The 23,958-nt window shown below is 39.4% G+C and overlaps 1 protein-coding gene and 1 pseudogene across 2 annotated transcripts in view; both read left to right on the top strand.

Moving 5' to 3' along the window:
- MAD1L1 (mitotic arrest deficient 1 like 1) overlaps positions 1 to 23,958 on the top strand; it is an 852,423-nt gene that overhangs the window by 392,362 nt on the left and 436,103 nt on the right. The gene's annotated exons all lie outside the window — the stretch shown is intronic.
- LOC140497138 (3-hydroxyanthranilate 3,4-dioxygenase pseudogene) lies at positions 7,724 to 17,647 on the top strand (annotated as a pseudogene).

Below are 23,958 nucleotides of genomic sequence, written 5' to 3' on the forward strand. Positions count from 1 at the left end.
ATTACCAATTCACCTCACCGTAATTTTTTCATCATCTTGCCTCTGTGAATTTTGAATTTCCCAAGGATGAAATAACTCTTGGTTAAAGAGCTTTCAACCACTTTTTTTTTTTTTAAAGGGGAATTTTGCGTAGTGGCTCCGTTGTTCTAACTCCAGTGACCTTTCCACTGCAATACTGGATGGAGAACTTTAAGACTTATAAAGGCATCACATGTATCTTTATGCATTGATAATTTGCCATTACGTTATGTCAGTTCAATTTAGCAAAATGTATTGATTGATGCAAAGTAGCAAAGGCAGAGTCTCTGCCTCCAAGGACCTGAACATTCAGTTCATTCCTGTGTACTTGCTCATCATCTGAAGAGTTGTGGTATTGCACAGTCCAGACAACATTTTTGTAGGGCTCATGATATCCCAGTGCTGGGAACTTACTTAAAATGGACTCTCTGAAACAGAATCACTTTTAACTGGGCTAAGTTCTGACTAGGATGTGCTCAGAAGAAGGCCATGATTTGGGCCCTAAATGTAAGCCCTCCTCATAGTTTAAGTCATACCTTATTTCAAACTCTATGTCAGTCTTCTCATTTTCAGCTTGGTTTTCCTAGGAAAGAGAATTAGACAGAGTACATGATGAAACCAGATGAATTGGATCATGTCAAAAGTTGTGATCCTATAATCAACTTCTGGTTTTCATTTTGACAGTAGAATATTTGTCATCAGCCTTGTGGGTAATGTGCCAAACTACCTTGATAGTTTATTTTCCTCAGTGTCCCTCTTTGGGGTACAGTGTCCATGTAAAAGGGGGAAAACATAAGCAGTACCCCCAGACTTAGAAACAGCTGATGCCACGGTAATTACTGAGCTCGGACTTTGAATGTAGGATTTGAAAGGTTGACTCCAGCTGCACAAAGTGAAATCATCATAAATATAAGTGCATTAATAGCTATTTTATTACAACACATTTGGCTCCATATGAAACATTAATGAAGAGAGATTTTCAGGGAAGATTCAGCCTGACACCTTCAGTAGTCCCCAGCATTTCTTACATTGAGAGATTTATATGGTCTGTACTCACCATATGTGCCTTTATCAGTTGATTATGAGACTGACAGTTTTGTCACATCAAATACCATATGTTCTGATTTTTTTATACACTAGGAGAATTAGGGACTCTGTCAGTGACCTCAAAACACACTCACCAAATATTACCACCTGATCAGCACCTAGAAGAGTTGTACAACTGCTGATTCAGAGTGCCGACACTGCCAGTGCTTGTAAAAGGCCTCATAAACGGGGGTCTTTGTGCAGCCAGGTGCTCAGCTGTCACCTTCTGTATTTAACATGCTTAACATTTACGTGTAAAGGTAGTAAAAATGTTTGTCCAGCTTGCTTATAACTTTCCTTTGCTTGTCTCCTCTGCCTCTTTGACCATTCTCTTTATTCTTCTCCTAAAGTCTATCGTTACTTCTTCCTTTGTCATTTTCTTTCCTTGCTGCAAACATTTCCCCCACCTCCCACCTTAATTTCTCTCCCCTACTCTATTTTATCTCACATAGAAAAAAGAAACCTTATTCATGGTGTCATATTTGGAATGTCAGAGGACTGAGTAGTTGCTCTGATGAAAATGATATTTAAACCAAACATACTTAAAAATGAATTTTCAAATTACACGCTAATTTTTTTCAAGATGGCATACTGATGTCAACCTCTGGGTGTAGAAGGACATATATGTTATTGTATTTGAAATGGATTTTTGAAATTTATTCCTCATTTTATAGATGAGGAAACTGAGTCCTGAAGAGGGCAAGTGACTTGAATGAAGTCATGTGAAGATTCTGTGGCAGAACTTGGACTAGAAACCATGCCTCTTAATCCATTTCTTAGATATGACAAATATCTGGTGACATCAGAGGAAACTGTGTAGTTTCAGTGATTATTCTTCTCCAAAGTTCTCCATACTCCTCGTTTTCCTACTATCTGAGAATACTTCCCTAAAGTTTTCTTTTCTTGATACTGCTATGTACAGTAACATCTCAGCTGAGACTGGAGGCAAGAGACAGTACTTCATCTCTGAAGGTAATGCAGATATACTTAATGCATCGGTTCCTCACTCACTGAAGCAGTCAGAGAACTGTTTCCTCTTGAGAGAGCAGATACGTTACCTGTACACCTTGCCTCTTCTGTGCTACACAGTAGTTTGGCAAATCTGAGTCCCCCTAGTACCATATCACTGCTCACCCCCACCCCTTTCCACTTCCTTTGTCTCCAAAGCCAAGGTCACATTTAGCATGTTCTCCCTAGGAGAGTGACTTGGCTTTTGACCTGTTTTGTGGTTCTTGAGTTTCCTCATACTTGCAGGATGATGGCAGTGCAGTGTTTTGAGTCATCAGTGAAGTTGCTGTGATTTGAAATTAGGGCATTTTTCTGTGCTGATATTGAAATTATAGATAGCTTGAGTCTCACTGGATGTTGAATCCTGTCGCCTTGCCAGTTTTATTGTGGAGTGTTTTGCATTATCATGGCTATGTTCATTCAGCCATCCTGTGCATTCTATACTAATCCTAAAGCAAGTAGCACAACTTTTCACTGGGTCAGAAGAGCCCAGTAAATAAAAAAGGGAATATTCTCCTACAGATTCCTGCACCTCCCCACACTGCCCAGGTGACTGTAGATCCTGAGCTTTCCTACTACAACCATCCCAGCTCCAGCTTCCAGGAACTCCTCCTGCCTCCCTGTGATTTCTGTTCCTGGTCCTTAGCTGCTGCCCTTGCTCCAAGGTTGCTATTTCTTTTTTTTTCCCCATTTAATTAAATCTTTATTCAAAGAAATGATTTATAAAAACTTACAAATCTGAGAACTCAACTATCCCTGAAGGATAATGGGATATTCCGTTTTAAACATATACACAGAGCAGAGCTATTAGGTGTTATTCCTTTCCCTCTCCCCACTTACTTCATTTTTGGTTCCTACTTTGTCCCCTGAGCCATTCAAGGTTGCCATTTCTGTAGGGCCACTTATGTTGGGATTCTCCACCACCATCTGCTTAAGTTGTCTTTGGCTTCCAGGGCTCCTTCCTTCTCAAAAGATGGGTTATTGTTTATTACACTACTGGCTATTCTACTGACTATTCTACATCTTTGGCTCTTTCCTTAGTCAGGCCTAAGGCACACAAAGGGTGATCTAGGTACCCCCTCTAGAGGAAGTTCACCCAGGCTCTTTAGATATCTAGGTTGCTGCTTATATTTTACTTTCCCATGATGCCTTAGGCAGTTAGTACAGGGGCCATGCAAATTAGCCAGAAGCTTCCAAGGTGTATAAGCACCTGGCCACACTGGAGAAGGTTTATATGGAAAGGAGAGAAGGATCTGGCAACATTTGACTTGTGTTTCTGCCTCTAGCCCCAGGCCTTTGCCTTCATTACAGAGAAGTTTATGGTTTTCACTAATTCTAATGATAATTCTAGTCACAAACACTCATTTCACAGATGAGTAAACTGAGGAAATGTAAGGCAAGTCAGCCTCATTAGTTGAGTCCACACTCCATATCAGGTCCTCTGAAGGTCTCTTTTCTGACATTATTCCAGGGTAGGCAAAGATCCTTCCTCACTCTACCACTGACTGAATTTATATCTTATCTTCCTACTGGTTTCCTCTAAAAGACCCATTCTCCTACCCTGTTGTATCTTGGAGTCATCAGCTTTTCCAACCCAGTAGCTTTGGGGGTGGGGAGATGACTGAGAAAACTCAATGATGATTCAAGTCATATATAACTGTAAGCAGACAAAATCATATGTGTTAGTCTTCATGGGGCAGCCAGAACATACTCATGTATTTTCTGAAGGCATTAAGGGGGAGATCCTGCATTTGAATAGAATTCTTTAATAGGATTTCTTGGAGGGGTATTTTGTTGTTTCATCATTCAGTCATGTCCAACTGTTTGTGACCCTGTGGACCATAGCATGCTGATACTGTGCATGGAGTTTTCTTGGCAAAGAGAGTGGAGTGGTTTGCCATTTCCTTCTCTAGTGGATCAACACAGACAGGTTAAGTGACTTGTCCAGGGTCACACAGCTAGTAAGTGTCTCAGGATAAATTTGAACTCAAGTCTTCCTGTCTTCAGGCCCAGCGCTTTGTCCACTGAACCACCTACCTGCCTCCTACACAGAGGTCAAGGACTTGTCCAAGGTCACATAGCTTATAAGTATCTAAGGCCAGATTTGAACTCTGGGCTTCCTGACTCCAAGCCCAGCACTCCACCTACCGTCCACACCACCATCTAGCTGCCCTTCTTTAGTGAGAATTCTAGTTGGGGTGCTATACCAGCACAAAGAAAGAAAATGCCTTTGCCACAAACATTGGCTAATGTATTTGACCCAAATTCTGTTGTCTTTCAGTGTTTTCTTAATTTACTTTATTGCCAATTTTGATTCTGCCCTCCTCTCTACCTGCCCACCCCTTCCCATTTCATGTCTGCCTATATGGAGTCTGAATTCTTTGTGTTTGTTGTTTCTTATGGCATAATAATATTCTATTATATTTATAAATTAGTTTGTTCAACTTTTCCTTATTTGTTATGGCCCTTTAATTTTTCTTTGCCCTGTATTCTCCCACTTGCATTTCTTCTACAACCTACTTCCTATTCAAATCCTCATTTGATGCTTCAATGCTTATTTTATGTGGTGTCTTTTAAGACATTATCATAAAGAGTTAAAAATTGTGTGTTGTAGCATTTCATAAGCAGCCCCTCCAAAGTAACAAACAGCTCAATTCTTTGGGGAGCCTTGATGGGCCCGTGAACACTACCTGCCTGGGTTGGGAAGATGCAGGAAGCAGAAGATGAATTGGCCCAGACTTTCTTTAGAGAGTTTGAAATTGGGTTATTTTCTGTACGGCGTTTGGGAAGAAGAGATAACTAATGTGTGTTTACAGTTCATTTCCGTTTGCCACAATAGGACAGAAGATTCCACGTGGGCTTGACTCTTTTCATGTGGAAGAGTCTGCCTGTATCTGGAGATAGGGCATTCAGAGTTGTGTTTCCCAGAAGGGTGGCTTGGGGGGTAGGGGAAGGCTAGGCAACGTGCTCAACAGCATTCCCCGTAGCTGCAATGTGCCCGCTGCCCACCAGATGGCAGCAGACAAACCCTGTGTGAGCTCCTCTTTCCTCTTACATAGGAGACAATGCATCAGTACTTTCTCACCGGCTAGAAATACTTGAGGGGTGGGGGGGAGGAGAGCCCTACACTCCCCTGGGCAGAAGAGGTTTGATTTTGTTTTTGTTTTGTTACAGTGGCCACAGATGGACACAAACGAAAACCAGAGTGAGCTTCTAATCTTCGCCCTCACCTGCACCCAGCTCGAGGGGCACTAGGTGTGATGGAGAGGGCTTGGGGCAGGTTCTGTCTGGACACTTCCTACTTTATAATTTTCCCTCTTCTTTTCATAGAATCCTAAGAGTGTGGGAGCCAGGGAACTTAGGAATTGTGTGTGTGGTCCAAACCCATCATTTTACAAGAGGGGCAGGGAGGTCTCTGAAGGGGAGGTCTACCCACGGTCAGCTATGGTGTAGTCAGTGACAGAGAAGGAAGATTCAAATGAAGATGTCTGTCTTTCTGGGTCCTTTTCCTTAGGAATCTCCTATGGGAATCATCATCTCTTATCCCGATCTCTCATGCCTGGGTGGGGGCAGCTTCTAATGGAGAAAGAAGTTTATTATCCTCTGTGCTTTCTCTCTCTCAAATACTGAAAAATGTTTATTGTAGGTGAAGCAGGCTATTTGGATGCAGTTTAGATGATTCCAGTTTTGTTGGTAACATTCAAAGCATCATGACGACAGCAGGTTGTGCATAGGTCTTTTCTCTGTCAGGCTGTACCATTGTGTTGACTTTGGCCATATTAGTATCATACAGATTCTTTTCCACGTGCTTGATCTGATGCTTGTTGGCCTTTGCATCCACAATGAAGATGAGGGTTTGGTTGTCTTTATTCTTCTTCGTAGAAGACTCATTGGTCAAGGTGAAACTTCATGACATAGTAATCAAGCTTGTTTCTCCTAGGGGTACTTTGGGTAATTTGAGCTTCTTTTGAAGTCAGTTTGGGTCACTGGAAGGTGGAAAACGGTCAGATTTTTTAGTGGCCCTTCATAACTGTTTTCTTGATCTCCAAGGCCTTGGACTTGACCTCTGTCTTGGAGGAGTGAGGACATTTGCTTCCTTCTTCAACTTTGGCATCATCTTGGGGAAAGACTATACCTTTTCAAAAAAACATTTTTTAAGAACCTTTTATGTTCCCAGTACTAAAGAAGAACAGAAAGGAGATGGAGCAGTTACTTTCATGGAAGCTATAAGCTGAGAGGGATATTTGGCAGAGGCACATGTATAAACAGTCATTATTCATATTAGAAAATAAGTATAAAAAAAGCCAGGGAAGGAAAAAGGGGAGAAGATCATTTTCAACTGGAGGTATTCATTGGCAATCCTTTGTGGGGGAGATCTAGGAAGGCTTCATGGAAAAGGTGATATTAAGCTAAATTTTGAAGGGATCACTGGGATTCTAATATCTAGAGACTAGGACAGGTTGGGAGTGGAGCACATTCCATGAACAAGGCATGGAATGATTAAATGCGCTTATTAAATTCCTTTTATGTCTAGCACTGTGGTGTCATAGGGAACCAAGCGAAGCGCTGAATTTGGATCCCAGCTTCTGTAGTGTAAAAGAATATGCGCCTCACTTAACTTCTCAGTTTCTTCACTTTTGAAAAGAGACTGTAATATTAACATTGTCTCACAGGAATATTTAATCAGTCATTCAACCAGCATTTGGGAAGTATTAACTAACAAAGTAAAAGAAAAATCAGCAAAACTAACCAGCACTTTGGCAGTACATGTCATGATCCATATTTATATTGCTGTACCTGTGGAAAGAAACGGGAAAAATGAAATTCTCTCGTCTCCTTTTCAGGATCGTGCTTGATCAATGTGATTATACAGTATTCAATTTCAGTTGGTTTTTTTTTAAATTTACAATGTGCTTATTTTGTAGACGGTTTTTACTAGTTCTCTTTTCTTCAGTTCATATGTCTTCCTTTCTTTCTCTGAAGAAAACTTTATATTCATAATGTCTCATAGGACAATATTATTTTATTACATTCAGTTACCACAGTTCATTTAGTCTTCTCAGTCAATAGGGAATCTCCTTTGTTTCCACTTCATTGCTACCATAAAAAGTGCTCTGATAAATGTTTTGATAAATATATAAGCTCTTTCTTTCCATGTTTCACCTCCTTTGGGTAATGTCTAGTATTGTAGAGTTGCACATTTTAGTCACGTTTTCATCAAAGTTCCAAATTGATTTACAGAATGGGTGCTCTAACTCACAACTTCAACAATAATGGATTAATGCGCATTCTTTTCCATGGCCACTCCAACATTGACTGTACTCATTTTTTTTGATCTTTGTCATTTTTCTGGGTTTGAGAAGACATCTCAGAATTGTTCTAGTTGCATTTTTTTTTTATTACTATTTTTAGGCAGTCTTTCTTGTGGTTATTATTTCTCTTCTTTCTATCTATTTTATTTCTATCTTTCTCTTCTTGTTACTTTGTGAAAACTTTCTATCTTTTAATCCCTTACCTGTTGAGGCTTGGTTTTTGGTCCTATGTATTTGCATTAGGTCTCTATATCTTGGATAGCAGACAGATATCAGATATATTAATGCAAACTCCCCCCCCCCCCCCCCCCCCCGTGAACAGGTGGCATTCGTCTTTTTAGTCTGTAAAAAAAGATTCAGTTTCTTTTCATCAAAATCATTATTGTATCTGTTCTCATGACCTCTTATGACCTCTATCCCTTGGTTTGTTTAAAAAAGAAAGGGTTTGTTTTTTTTTTTAAACAAAAAATAGTTGTGAGAGGTATGTTATATCTCTTTTTGTGATGTAACCATTAATATTCTGGTCCTATATTCATTTTGAACTTTTGATCTTATACTGCATTTTGATATAGTATAAGATTTTAGTCTAAATCTAATTTCTGGAGTCAGCTGCTTCTCCCCCAAGCTTGAGCATGAAGTTCCAAGTGAATGTGAAGACGTGGATTGAGAAAAACAGATCCTTCTTTGTCCCCCCCCAGTCTGCAACAAGCTCGTGCATCAGAACCAGCCTAAAATCGTGTTTGTTGGAGGCCCAAATCAAAAAAAGGATTACCACATGGAGGAAGAGAAGAGCTCTTTTTCCAGATTGAAGGTCACATGGTTCATAAGATCTTGGAGCAAGGTCAGCACCAAGATGTGCTCATCTGCCAGGGGGAGATATTTCTCCTGCCTGCTGGTATTCCCCATTCCCTGCAGAGGTTTGCCAACACTGTGGGGCAGGTCATGGAGTGAGAAAGACAGAAGACAGAGGTAGATGGGCTCAGATACTATGTTGGAGACACAACAAATGTCCTTTTGGAGAAGTGGTTCTACTATCAGGATCTCGGCACACAACTCGCACCAATCATCCGGGAGGTTTTCAACTCTGAACAGTCCAAGACAGGAAAACCTCACCCAGACCAGCTGCTCCAAGAGCTACCCTTCCCCCTGGGCACAAGGGCTGTCATAGAGCCACTGGCCCTTCAGCGATGATTGGCCAACCATTCTGTGGAGCTACAGGCAGGGAGTACCCTCAGCCTATTTGGAGACATGTATGAGACACAGGTGACAGTCTATGGATCTGGCAGCAGCAGAGGTCCTAAACTGGATGTGGACGTGTGATTTTGGCAGCCAGAAGGGTCTTCAGTGGTGACCATTGGAGGACAGAACCTAAGCCTGGCACAAGATGATGGCCTCTTTGTGCCCACTGGGAGTGAGCTCAGGATTGTGTGACTTTGGCAGTGACCCAAGAACCCACTGAAGTAAACCCTTATAAGAATGAATGACCTTGGTGCCATCTTCAGTGAATAAACATGTCACATAAAAAAGCGCTTATTTGACTTCCCCCCCCCCCCCACAAATAAATCTAATTCCTGCCAAACTTTCCAGTTCAATTTTTTTTGCCATGTTGATTTTTTTTGTGCAAATTTATTTTTTATTCTGAACTTAAGTACTAAATAAAATGAGCATTTTCATATACAAAATAGAACCGAAAAAGATGATCACATGATAATTTCTATTACATATAATTTGTTTTTCCTTTTAAATATAGTAATTTTATCACTTAATGTTAAAAAATGTCCAGCTTCTCTGTTTTTCCTTCTGCCTTGTGTTCTCTTCTATGCATTAAAAATACTTATATGACCTTTTATTTCTTCTCTCTCTCTTTCTCTCTCTCTCTGTCCTCTGTCCTTTGCTTTTAAGGGGAAATCCTATTAGTTCTTCCCAATTGAAAAATAAAAATAGCAAAACACTTGTATAGTGGAGCAAAACAAATTCTCACATTGGCTCCATCAGAGGGTACACATCTCATTTTGCACCCTGTGTCCATCTCCTCTATTTGAAGAGATGGGTAGCATGTGGAGAGGCAGGTAAGTGGCACAATATATGGAGTCAGGAAAACCAGAGTTCCAATTTTGCCTTAAACGTTTACTATCCATGTGACCTGGGTAAGTCATTTAACCTCTGTCTGTCTCAGTTTTCACATCTGTGTAGTGGGGATCATAGCACCTCCAAGAGTTGTGAGAATAGAATGAAATAATACTTGTAAATTGGTTTGGAAACTTTAAAGTGCTGTATAAATTCTAGATATTATTATCAGTTCTTCAGAGTCATGGCTGGTCATTGCATTGATCAGAGATCTTAAGTGTTAAGTTACTCCTCTGTTTCTGTGCACCTTACTCTGTATCAGTTCGTATGAGTCTTCCCAGATTTCTTTGAAACTATACCTTTGTTATGGCACAACGATGTTCCATGAAATTCATAAAGTACAATTTGTTCAGTCAGTCCGCAATTGATGGGCTCCCTTTGGTTTCTACATATTTACTATGACAGAAAAGTATTCTATAAACATTTTTGTTCATATTTATGTTTTCTTTCTCCTTGGTCTCTTTTGGGTATAGGGTAGTACTGATGCCATAGCTGAGCCAAAAGGTATGAGCAGTCTAATAACTTTTGAAGGTAAACTAGCTTTTATGGCTAGTTTAATTCCGTTTTCTTGAGATTGGATGGTTTATGGTCTCTATTTCATATTCTATTAATGTGTGCTATGCTTTTTCAAGAATGATGTAGGTAGCCAAAGCAGTTTTGATGGGCATTCAGAAATGGCTATTTCACATGATTTCTTCATAAACTTATAAGTAACACTCCACTGGTTTTACAGAGATTTTTAAAAAATGCATATAGTAAATGCCCATCTTTTTATTTCTTTCTAGGGACAAAGGAAAAATGTGGCATTAGTGGGAAAACATAAATTGAAGAAACAAAATTGCTTATTGTTTATTACTTATTGATGTTGGATATCAATTTATGGTGCTGAAGTACAGTAAAATATATTAGAAGCACTGAATAAAAGGGTCACTGTGGACTTTCTTCATCTTGGGTAACCTCCTGAGAACCCTTATAGAATGTAGTTTTACTTCTCTACTAAGTATTAGTTTGGGCATTGGCCTAGAAAAGCATCTCTAAATGTGTTAAAAATTAAACAGCCTGTGTAGAGAAATTAGTTCTTGGGTTTGCTTTTTTAGGCATCCAAGCATCTGTGAGCAAATATTGCTAATTTCTAAAACTGTCTGCAAATAAAGGAAATGTAGCTCAAGTTTGGATAATTTTCATACAAAAACACAGCAGTGTATGCAGAGAATAGATTGTAAGCTGGAGAAAATGTTGTGTGTGCCAGTATAACCAAAGATTTGTGTGAAAGTGTCAGATATTGGAGTTCCAAGAATTAGTAAGAATCTTATGAAAAGTGTATGTTTTAGGCTGTTTGAGGAAATTCTTCAGTGATCTGAAAGTTGCATGTGCTCAGTATTGACATGGTTGTTGAAGCCTGGGAAAAGTTATTGCAGATTTGTGTGTATCTGGTTGATTGAAGTTTCCAGGTTTGGAGACAGAACTTCTGTTGTTCGGTAATTTATGTAATAACATAGAACCAAGATTCTGGGTAAAGATGGATAGGTGAATGAATGAATAAATGAATGAATTTAGCCAAGGAGTTCATGGCTGTGGACCTAGAAAAAGGTCTACAGCATAGAGGAGATTTATGTTTATTCCATCCAAGCAGTGATGATGATTTCAGTGACTCTGGTGGGATATAATTTTTTTGGGGTGTCATTATGTAGGAGGAATGCACCAGCATCAAAATTTGAGCACTAACTACCTGATTGTCTAGCACTTTTTAGCATGTTTCCCTTGCCTAATGACAGGGTGGTTATGGGTTGGGGAGATAATACAAAAGTCAAGATTAAAGTCTAAAAATGGAAGGAAAATGATGGTGGTTAGTGGATTCAGGGCCTGGCACATCATCTTTTGTTGCATGGTCACAGTGTTGTCAGTTAAATATTTTTAAGCAAATTCTTTGTACTTGGCATTGTGGGAATATAAAGACATAAAAAATTGTCTCTGCCTTCAGGGAAGTTTACATCCTAGTTGCTGGGGAGGTAAGACGTACACCTTTGAAGACCAGATAATATCAGAGAGTTTTTTTTTACATCAGGAATTCAGAAAGTAAGTGTAGATGAGAGAGAAAACAGTTTAGAGAAAGCATCCAGTAAGGACAGAGTGCTTCATACAAGTCCTTGAACCAGACTTTAAAGGATGGGTCAGATCTGGTTAGAATAGGCAGATCAGTTGACTGATTTCTTTTCCACCAATGTTCAGCAGCAGAGCATAGATATAAAGGTGAGGAACAGTGGGAGATCCAAGGCTAAGGCTTGGTTGGATGTAATATAATGATATAATAAGGGAACTGGGGATTCAGGAGATGATAACCAGAGAATTCCGAAGAATATATGAGGAGAGACTGAATCCAGAAGCATATTTAGAAACTAAATGTTCTCTGTTTTATTTTACCAGTAACTAGAGTTTTGGGTCAATCCTTCAAAGCCCTACTAAACAACTATCCTGCCTCTTCTAGAAAACCAGATGCCGTACAGGCCTGAATTGTAGTCTAGTTCTTCTTTTCTTATTTTAAAGTTAGTCTATTTCATAGAGTGAAAAAAGACTAATTTCAACTCTGCCTTCTGTAGGAGGCCTTTCCTGGGCCCCCCAGCTTATAGTGTCTTTCCCTTTGAGGTTACTTTCCTTCTTGTGTGTGTGTGTGTGTGTGTGTGTGTGTGTGTATGTTTTAGATACCTAATAATATACATGTGGTCTCTTCCATTAGAATGTGAGCTCCTTTTTTTTTTAAAGTTATTTGTTTTCAGTTTTCAATAATCACTTTCATATGTTTTAAATTTTTTCCCCCTCCCTCTCCCTTCCTTCCCCAAGACAGCATGCAATGTTATATGGTTTCTACACATACATTCTTATTAAACACATTTTCACATTAGTCACGTTGCATAGAAGAATTAAAATGAATGGGAGAAACCATGAGAAAAAAACAAAACATAACAAAAGAGAAAATAGTCTTTTTCATTCTGTGTTCTGACTCTACAGTTCTTTCTCTGGAGGTGGATGGCATTTTGCCTCAAGAGTCCCTTGGGCATTGCTGTGAAGGGCTAAATCTATCAGATAGAGTCCTCTCCCACTGTGGCTATTACTGTATGTATTGTTATCCTGGGTCTGCTCATGTCATTCAGCATCAGTTCATATAAATCTTTTCAGGTTTTTCTGAAGTCTTCCTGTTCATCATTTCTTATAGAATAATAGTATTCCATTACATTCATACACCACAACTTGTTCAGCCATTCTGCAAATGATGGGCATCCCCTCGATTTCCAATTCTTAGCCTCCACAAAAAGTTCTACTATAAATATTTTTGTATATGTGGGACCTTTCCCCATTTGTATGATCTCTTTGGGATAAAGGCCTGGAAGTGAAGTTGTTGGGTCAAAGGGTGTGCACACTTTTATAGACCTTTGGGCACAGCTCCAAATTGCTCTCTAGAATGACTGGATTAGCTGGAATGTGAGCTTCTGAAGGCAGGCACTCTTTTTGACTTTCTTTGTATGCCCAGGGCTTAGCACACTCCCTGACATGTAGTGATGCTTATTAAATGCTTGTTGAGTAACCAATTTATTGCTAACTGAAAGTGTTAGCCACTGTCAAAGAGATCCAGTTCAGAGACCAAGCTGCAGCGTAATGACCAGTAGATAGTGAAGTCCACGACATTGTGTTGGTTACATTAAGCCCATGAGGTTGGGCTAACCCTCCATGCAGAAAAAAATAAAGTGTTTACACCTCATATCTAGATTGTGACATTCATTTGGATTGACAACTTAGAGACCTCATCACACACACACACACACACACACGTACGTACGTACGTACAGAAAGATATACAAATATCTTGGACAACTGGAGCAAATAGACCAGGAATGGGCAATAGAATTTTAAAGAGAAGCTGGATTATCTGCAGGGTGATCCCCCCACCTTCACCCAGAAACAAACGTCTCCTTTTTGAATACCATTTGTCTCCCAGTGGTACTGTGGGCTGCTAGTAATGGCACACTACAACTTCAGAAGAATAGAAAATGAGGATCCCTCTCATGGTGATGGAAAGGCGCCAGGTGGGCATGAACAGCACACAAAACATAACTAATGAGGGGCTAAGAGTAAGAACTGGAGTAAAAGATATCAAGAATTTGTCCCCAAGGATCAAAAAAGATAACAGATTGGTTACAGAGAAGAAATAAAAGATAATCAACAGACTTGCCATGAGCTCTCCTTGTATTCTCACAATGTCAGGAAAAAGCAAGGCAGTCGATCTTATGAGGTGACCTTATGGTAGGGCATGAAAAAGGGTCATACCTGCTGGACAGGTGTGCCTAGATTGTGATCTGAGTCTTCTAAGGGAATTGTTTCTCTCTGTGAGATTGCAGACGCATTTCAGTATTTCAGTACATTTTATTGCTGTTTTTTCTTAATTAAAAATTATGTATTGATGCTTTTGCATTTAAAATTTTGGGCATTAAAATGTTTTATCAATGCTTTCTGTTTTTATGTCACAGCCATTTCTGGAGAAGGAGTGGGGAGAGCTCCATACCTGTCTTCTCTACCTGTTGAATCCACCCTTATTTTGTTATGTGGTAACTGAACCTGACAGTGCTTAGTTCTTCCAGACAGTTTCTGATGGCTGCATTTGGCAGAGGCAGCGTGAGAAGGGATGTCTAGAGTTGTTTGGCAGAGGTGACTATTTTACCTTGTCACATTATTCCTCCTCCATTCCCTGCACCTGGTGCTTCAGTTGCTCAGGCCTCTTTTTCTACTCTTGTGGTCATTGTCTGAATCAGAGGTGTCCAATGCTCCTGAGGATGGCTGGAATGAGATTAACATGCATTTGAGAAATATTGAAGACAGTAGATAAAATACAGTGAAACATAGATGACATTACATTTTAAAACTCAGTCCCTATGCTTCCCATGGAACTTTTTATGTAGGATGGATGATGAGCCCCAGTTTGTATTTGAATTTGACATCCCTGGCATAAAGTGTTCTTCTGTTTCTGCTTATTGTAATCTACATCAGTTCGTAAAAATCCTTTTGTGTTTCTCTATTCTACATTGGTCCTTTATTGTTGTACAATAATAATCCACTTAACTCTCCCCGTGTTTAATTTCTTTTTTTATTATAAATTTAAGTCAACAAGTATGAACATTAGCGTATACAAAGAAAACAAAAGGAATTATATCTGAATCTGAACTTCATATAGTAATAGACTTCAGTAAAGTACACATCAAATTTAACATGGAAGTTATTGGATTGTCCTGTTTGTCCAGGCCCTCTTCTGAAATTTTTTTTCTCTTTGAATTTTTTTCCCCTTAGTACTGTGGAAAGTGTTCTGGCTCTGGAATCAGAAGTCTTGGATTTGAATCCTGCCTCTTAACATTACCTGTGGGAACTTGACCAAGTTACACAACTTTCTCAGACCTCTGTTTCATTTTCTCCAAAATGAGTAAATTGGACAAGACAGCCATTTAGGTCCCTTCCATTTCTAGATCTGTTAGCCTAAGCTCCTACATAGTCTATTGATGTTCTTTACCTGTTAGCCACCCCCACCCCCATAGAAACCCTTCCCTGTGACCAATAACTATGACCAAGAAGAGCAATCCAGTGCATGAACCAGATCTGTAAATCTGTGTCTCCTTCTTCGCCCCTGGTCCCTCCTCTCTCTTCCAAGAGGTGTTTGACATATTTAGTCATCAGTTACTGAAGTATCCAGTGCTTTTTCCACCGTCCCAGGCTACCTCTCTACATGTCAGACCAGGCACTGTGGGCTCCTGATACTTTATGAGATGAAGGTTTTGTATGGGGTTTGCCAGGGAGGCAGATTCTTTGCCATAGTTATCCCTTGGGTTTCAGAACAGTTGCTTTGCTTTGCTTTCAGGTATGGGCATCCCTTTTTGTCTTCTTTGCTTAGATCGGTCTTTCTGGTGGTCCAGGTCATTTCCCATCTTTTCCATTTCCTGCTGTTGTTTACAGGTAGCTACCTTCCGTAGCAAAAGCACCAAAGGTTTGCTGTATCCCAAAGTTGCAGCACATACATAGCATGCATAACCAGAAGTCTTTCTCATGAATAGGGATCCATTCTAAAGGTCCTTGGGCGTACTGCACTTTCTTACCACTGCTCTCAAAACTGAGCTTGCCCCTTCCACTTCTTTAGTTAGGCACATCAGCTGCTATTGTGGAATCAAGGAAGTAGTTTCACTGTCATGTCTCTGTCCCCACCCCAGACCCCATATGTCCTTTCTGACCCATGAGATTCATTTAGAAGTGCATATGCACTTCTTTTTTCACTGTCCTCTTCCCTGTTGGAGAGAGGTGGAGACTGGGTAGGGAGTCACTAGGCTGAATTGGGGACAGCTGAGCTTTGCAGCCTTTTAAGTTAGTCCTGATTTCTTAATTAGTTCACCAGGGAGTAAAACAGCATGCAGTCACAGACCATTCACCCCCACACCATAGGACTTGATCAAAGCAAGCAAATATCATGACAGTTCTTTGACCAGATGTATTTTCAGTGTTTGAAGCTGAAAAATCTAAAACTCAGGAATTCTGGGGGCTTTCTGTGTCATGTATCTTTGAAATCATTGGAAGTGTATGTTTTTTCTAGGGAAGCATTTTGTTATTTTGGTCTCTGTGTTCAGTGATATCATCCAGATATTCCTCCCTGGATGAAGCAGTGCAACAGGACAACTTGGCATGGTTGGGACTTGGCTAGTTCCTTTTTGATTTGGTAAAATCTTTGCCTTTTCTGATTACTGACTGTAACATTTTAGGTATCACAACTACCAGATACTTAGAGAATTTCTAAAGCCACTAAAAGCAGCCTTTTAGAACTTTATTAGTTGAGCATCAGTTATTGATATACTATAAAGTCTATGTAACTTTATAATAACTCTTTCTTTGAAAGTTTCTTAGAATCTTCTAGACAACTGATCCATCACTTACCACTGAAAAGCTCTCTCTCTTTGGGGAGAGAGCTGATTTTCCAGCTGTGCTGAATGGTCAGTACAAAGCCAATAATTAATTTCTGAGCCCCTTACAAGTCACTTATTTTGTTCCATTGTTTAAAGAGCCAAAGGGAGGTTGTCTTGTTTTCTGCCATGGGTTACAAACAAACAAACTAACCCCCAGCATATAGCCCCAGTAGATTCAGATTATTGAGATGAATTAAGTTTCAAGTAATTTGAATTAATATCCCCTCTTCCTTCTTTACTTCCTCTTAAGAGAGTCCTGATCCAGGGTGGGCTGAGAAGTAAAGAATTTCATTCTGCAGGTTTAAATTCAAGCAGAGTATGATTGATTGACAGTAGGGTTCTTTTTTCTTCTTTGCCCTTCTGTCATCCCTTACAACTCTAACCTAATGAGATTAAGTTAATGTCAGTTCCCTGATGCATTCAGCATCCATCCATGGAAAGCCATCGAAGCCGTCGGCTCCTAAATCAGGTATTGGACTATAAGTCACCTATTTACTACTTACCCAGGAATTGCTGACCAGGTTTGCACATGAGGTAAGCCAGCTGTTGGCTTTGGGAGCCACTTCTGCAGGTGTAGGGGAGAGTATTTTGTTCATTTGAACTAGTTTATTCTCTATAGAGAAAGAAAGAATTGAAGAAGTGAAAAAAGCTGCCTCGGCCTCTTTGTTTGGAGCAGAAGTGGAGGGGATATTGCAGGGGGCAGGTTAAGATATCCTGCTTTAGCAAACCTGGTGGGCATGGAGAATTATAAAGATCTATTCAGTTCTTTCAAAGCCATTACATTTTATCCATTTTGTTTAATCAGTCAATTCTAATGTGAAACATGCTTTGATTCTGGCAAAAGCTTTTCAGTAAAAACAAACTGGAAGTGTTGTGATTGGGAAAATCCCAGTCATCCCTCTGGAGCGAAGTTTGTACAATTTTGCTCTGATTATATTTATTCCATTTAATAAAGCTGGCTGGAGAACTCAGCAGAATTTGTGTCATGAATTCTACTTTGTTGACTTAGAAATAAATATTCAGTATATGCCACATTGGTTCACGTATCAGGCTGATTTGTTTTTTCAATTTATATAATTAAAACAGATTATGACTGTGTTAGCTGTATGACTATGGTGGAAAATCCTAATTTGAGATTCAAGTAGTTCTAAAATAATTTCTCATTGGAAAATTTTTTTAAATTAAAAAATGTTTTAAATTACTTTCCTCTCCTCCATGACTATGGTGAAGACTACAGCAATAATTTCCATACTATTCCATTGAACGTGTAAGTTTTACTTTTTGATGGAATGTGAGCTTGAAAGAAATTTGGATGTTTTGCAGGTTCATCATCTCCACTAAAAAAAGTGAATTCTCTGATGTCCACCAAATATTCCCCTTAACTTCATGTGGCATACCTACCTTAGAACATCTACACCTCCCTAATTGATGAATTTCTTCTAAAGCCTCCATTTTGTGAAGGAACCAAGGTGGACCTGCCTTCATTTTCCTCCTGATCCTGTTTCTGACTTTCTGGACTTAAAAAATCATACCCCCAGGCCAGTACCTTCAAATTGCCTCCTCCACACACACACACACACACACACACACACACACACACACACAACTTTTTTGCCTTACTTTAGTAGAATGCCATAAAGGCAGGGGCGTTTCTTTCTTTCTGCTTGTGTTTGTGTCCCCTAGTACTTAGCAGAGTAATAAGAGCTTATTAAATTCTCCTTCTCTCCCTCCCTCTCTCCTTCATTCCAAGGTGTGTGTGTATGTGTGCGTGTATGTATGCATGTATGCACAACATTGTTCTAGGTTCTGAAGGAGGAAGGTGTACAGATTTATAAGACAGGCTCTGATTTCAAGGTGATTACTGAGCAGAAATGGCACGTATGCACATTAGTATAGCAACTCATGTCTCTGTCATCCCTCTACTCAATAAACTCCAGTGACACCCTGTCACTTCTAGGATCATCCTATCAACACCCTCTCCCTTTCTTCCCCCTCCCAATCTGCAGGTTCTAAGGTAAAACCTCATAGTTGCTTTGATTTTAATTTTTCTTACTACTGATTTAGAGTTTTTTGTACCTAAGAATACTTTCCAGGTCTTCTTTTGAGAACTGTTTGTTCATATTCTTGGACCTTGACTTTTGGTCATATCCATTTCTGAATTGTTTATATAGCTTAGAATATTTTACAGTATTTTGGGTTTTGGCCATGAAAAAATGTGTTGAATGAATGTCGACATAGGAATACTGGCATTTCCTTGGTTCTTTTAAAATTTTGAAAGTGAATGCTTAGGTAGGGCAAGTATAAAGTAGAACGATATTGTTTCTAAAACTGGATTCTTCCCTGGAGTCTTATCCCTTGGAGTTGCATTTGTTTGTACCCAAATGTTTAATGTTTTTCCATATACTTGTATATAGAATAGAAAGGGGCGAATAAGGTGAAGACTGATTATCCTATAGCTTCGGTGGAGATTATAATAGACAAGATGGTAACATGCTGTCCTTCATCTCCATAAATGAGAGAGCACAGTGGAATGGCTTTTATTTGTGGCTAGAGGGTACGTTGTCGGTGCCTTTGATAGAAATGAGAAAGTCTGGAAGAATGGAAGATTTAGAGAGAAAGATAATAAGTTAAATTTTGGACAGTTGAGCTTGAGATGTTTGTGGGACATCCAGTGTAAAATACCCAGTAGGCAGTTGGTGATGTTTTATAGAAGAGTCATTTTGTATATGAGTTGTAGAATTATCTGCTTTATTAAATATGTTTAGTTGTACAAAGCTAGGAGATATGTGATTGGGTATGAAACCCCCCTCCTCATCCTGAAGAGAAGTAAAATAGAAATAATGTTGGGTCTTGAGTCAGTTCAGGCCTGAAATTGGATTTTACCTTTAACATTCACTAGCTCTGCAATTTACTTAATTTCTCTGAGCTTCATTTATGAAATGGGGAAAATGATCTTATAATATCTACCTAACAAGGTTTTTTGAGGCTCAAGCAATATAATAGATCAAAGCACATATAAATGCCAGCTATTAATAGCTTGTCAGAGTAAATAAATCCAGTAACCATTCATTCCATCTCCCACTCCTTACTTAGCCATGCTTTCAGGTGGAAGAATGGTGTTAACCAGTCTGAGTGTTTCAGAGACTTTAGGTTATAATTTCATGTTAATTTGGTAGAAGGATGAGAGACTCTGTCCTGTTCATCCCTGGTTACCCTTCTTTGCCCTTAGTTTTCCAGTTCACTTGTAAAAGAGACCCATTACTGAAAAAGATGGCTCTTGTGCACTTTGTGATGACACCTACAGAGTCACTGGTTGAGTAGGAAGCCTCTGGAGAGTTGTGCTTGCTTGTCCTGTTGAAAGATTTCTGTCTGTCATTCTGTCATTTCATTCTGTCATGCTCTGTCTTCTAGTCCCCTTCAAGGAAACTCGATTCCCCTTTGACTTTTATGTGATTAATTGAAATTGCCCCATTACTACCAAACCCTTTTCTTACCTCTGCCTAAATAAAGTGAAACAACTGATGAGCTGAATTCTAGGCCCGGGGTGCCACGAGGCAGCTCTGTGATATCGGACAAGTTATTTCAAGTCTCTGAACATCATTCTCCATCTTTATATGAAGAGGGTGACAGTGTGATTTCCAAAGTTGTTTCCAACTCCAGGTTTTTGTAGTTCTACCACAAGTCCCACCAGCTGACTCAGTCTCAAAGAACACTAATACATATATAGTCATCCCCAACCTCTAGGTTTTTTCCACTTATATCCTCAAGTTGCTGATAGTTGGCAGGGGTGTTATATCATCAGGTATTAACTTCTCACTTTGGGATAAAAATAGCAAGGCTGAAGTTTGAGCCCACTGTCTGTATAGTGTGAATTTCAGATAAACTGGGGGCTTGGTATTTAAGTACATACCAGTCCACATGTGGTCTGTTTTCAAATTTCATTCAGGTGGAAAACAAATAGTCCCCAAACGATAAAAGCTGCTAAGTGTATTGTGTGAAGCAAAAAGTCCCTGAGTAGGAGTGGAGACATTTTTTTTTTCCATTTCTTTCTATGCCTATTTGAAGTGCAGGAGTCTGTACCAGTAGGAATAGCTTTCGGGAATCCAGAGGGAAACTGGATAAGAGGAGCATTCTGGAGTAGGTACCTTCTGTACAAATTATTCACTTCTTATTGGTTATAAAAAATTTTCTGAATTACAGGAAGATTAGAACATCTAGGAAGTCATTTTGAATATTTAGATAATATTGATGAAAAGAATTGGAATTATTTAACCAATGGGTCCCCTTTTATTTTCCAAACTGTACTATCAGAAGTCATCAGTAGTCTCCTAACTGCCCAGTCCAGTGTATTCATCATCCATGACTTCTCTGCAATATTTGAAGTTCTCTCCTCCCTTGATCTCTGTGGTACTATGCTAGCTGCTCCTCCCTCTCACTGGCACCTCCTCTTTCCTGCCCCAGCTCTTCAGTTTATATTCTTCTTTCCTCTGGAGAACTCATCCATGTTCAACTATCCTACCATGTGTATGATCTCCAATTCTCTTTTTTCCCTCTAAGCTTCTTTATGAAGCTATAGCCCTACATCTCTGATCTCTAACTTAGTATTCCCATACGTTAATAATAACAACAATAGTGCCTGGCATTTATGCAGTGACTACTATGTGCCAGGCCTTGCGATGAGCACTTTATAAACACTTCTTTTGATCCTCACAACAATCCTGGGAAGTAGATTCTATTATTTTCTCCATTTTATTGTTGAGAAAACAGAAGTGACTTACCCAGTGTTACATAGCTGGTAAGCATGTGAGGCCAGATTTGAACTCCGATCTTGCTGACTCTAGGCCCAGTCCTCTATCCACTGTTCCACCTACCTTTTAGATATCATACCGCTACTCGAACTGAACATAGCAGAAAACAATTTCAACATTCTTGTGGACATCAGCTTCCTGTCTTCACCTTCCTATATCCATCAGTGTTATTATAATCATGTCTTTCATCAAGGCTTAAAATCTGTAAAGCACCTTTTGACTTATCTCGGTTCTTGGAATCCTATGGTCAGTTTTTATTAATTCCTTCTACTCTTCCTTCCTTCCTAATGTCTCTTCCATCATGCCCTCTGTTTTCACTCCCACTTACCTAGTTCAGGCCCTGATTTCTCATGCCAATGTCATCACAGTCACTGTTTTCCAGTTATTCTTCTATAGCGATGTCATATTAATCTTTTTTTAAATTGTCATAGCTCTGCATAAAAATTTTCAGTGACTCCCTATTACCTATAGAACAAAGTCTCAACTCCTTAGCTTTGTATTCAGGTCCCTGCCCTGAATGTTCCAGTGGACATTCCTGCTTCCATATCTTTTCTCATGCTATTCTCCATGATTAGAATACTCTCTGCCCTTCTCACTGCCTATCTGAGTTCCACCTTTCCTTCAAAGTCCTGTTCAACTGCACATTGTGGAGAAATGTTAACCCTTCTGTGGCTGCTCTAACCTATACTGATCTCTACTTTTATCTCATTTGTTTTTGCTACTTAGCATATGTTACCCCCTCGGCATCTCTTGTGCCATGTACATTTGGACCAGTTTAGTTACTATATTATGTCTTTTTAATTTATATATGTCTCTTGTCTTTCTGATCAGTCAACTTAGGGAAGGTATTGTTCCTCCTTCTACTCTTATGTCCTTTAAAGTGGTGGGCACACAGTCGGCATTCACTTGAGCCAAATGAAAGAATGAGTAAAATTTGTGTTACCTGTGTATACAGACTTCAAGATAGTGTGCTGCCATTGAGAAACCATGGGATTTGAAATCTGGAGATCCAGACCCAATGTCTTCTCTATAATTTAATAGCTGTAATATTGGGCAAATCCCTTAAATTCTTTGAACTTCAGTTTCCTCAGTTGTAAAAGGAGCATGATAACTACTTCCTTACCTTTCTCACAAGGTTACTATAATAATCAAGTAAGGTAATGGATATTAAGGACTCTATAACTGTAAAATCCTATATAAATTAGACTACCTTACTCCATGACTCGTGTCTTGACCACTAGATAGGACCAGGGAATTGCTGTCTGCATTGATGCTGTGCATATATGTTGCTGCTTCCTCCTCCCTCCATCATTCCTCTTTTCCTGCCAGACACACCCATTTTCTACCATTTGCCTATAATCAAATCAAAATTACCATTACCACTGTGAAAAGGATAGAAAATTCTATTATATAATGGTTCCACTCGAAATCCTTGTGATTCCAAATCACGGGCTGCAAATATCAGAGCTCCCATCCCTGACCACTGTGTCCTACCCATCCATTTCAGTCCTGTCTGCCCCATGTTCCACTTGTACTCTACCCTACTCTTTCATTGTTTCAGAAATGACTGTGCATAAATTTTCTATTTAATTTTCTGTGGACATAGTGTTCCTTTTCCCAACTCATTCCCCCCAATTATTTGCTTCTTGAGGGATTTTTCATTTTTATATTTGTATCCCTAGCACCTACCTAGCACAGTGCCTTGTCTGGAGTTGGTGCTTAACAAATGATGATAAACTGGATTGAAATATGAGCTATAATTATCATTAGAACCTTCTTTATCAGCAGTATTTTTCTTAGGAGTAACTATTTAGCTAATTTTTTGTCCTTTGAATAAAGGAGTAGAGTTTTCCAGAAATGGCCAAAGCATCAACATCCAGAACCCTTCTGTATTTGTCCAAGGATAATTATTTGCTCTGTGTGTGTGTGTGTGTGTGTGTGTGTATGCATATTTTTTTTTTCTTCTGTAATTCATGCCAAACAATGGACCCTCCTGTAAGTAGTCACTTTCCATCCACCATTTCTAGACCAACTGGCTTGCAGTTTTGCCATACGTTAGAGGCTGTCTGTGGCCACCAGACTAGTAAACTGCAATGTCCAATGCAAGCCCATGGTGCACCGTATGTTTTCTTCCTCTGACAGGACTATATGAGATGCATAGGAGAAGCATCCTGGATGGCTTGAGGTTTCCTCTTCCACCTCGTATGACGCCACCATGGAGAAAACACAGTCTTCATGTTTCTTAGAGTGGCAGCATGATTCAGTAGAAGGAGTGCTGAAGCGTGGAGGATTGATTTCTAGTTGAGATTTTACCATTAACTTTCTTTGTGTTTTGGACAAATCATTTAACCTCTTTCAATCTCACTTTTCCTCATCTGCAAAATGAGACGATTAGACTAAATTATCTTATTGGATTAAATCATCTTAGCTTCTTGTGCTAACAGTCTTACTATTCTATTCCCCTGTTTCTTTCAGCACCTCACCATATAAAGGTAAGCATTTTCACCTTCAAATGTGCCCATGCATGTTTTGTTGTCACAGAAGAAAAGACATTTGTAGCATATTTGAACAGATATTTATTTAAGGTGCCCTTAAGGAATTTTTATCTTGAAC

Source organism: Notamacropus eugenii, chromosome 3 (genome assembly GCF_028372415.1).
Source record: "Notamacropus eugenii isolate mMacEug1 chromosome 3, mMacEug1.pri_v2, whole genome shotgun sequence".
NCBI classification, from domain to species: domain Eukaryota; kingdom Metazoa; phylum Chordata; class Mammalia; order Diprotodontia; family Macropodidae; genus Notamacropus; species Notamacropus eugenii.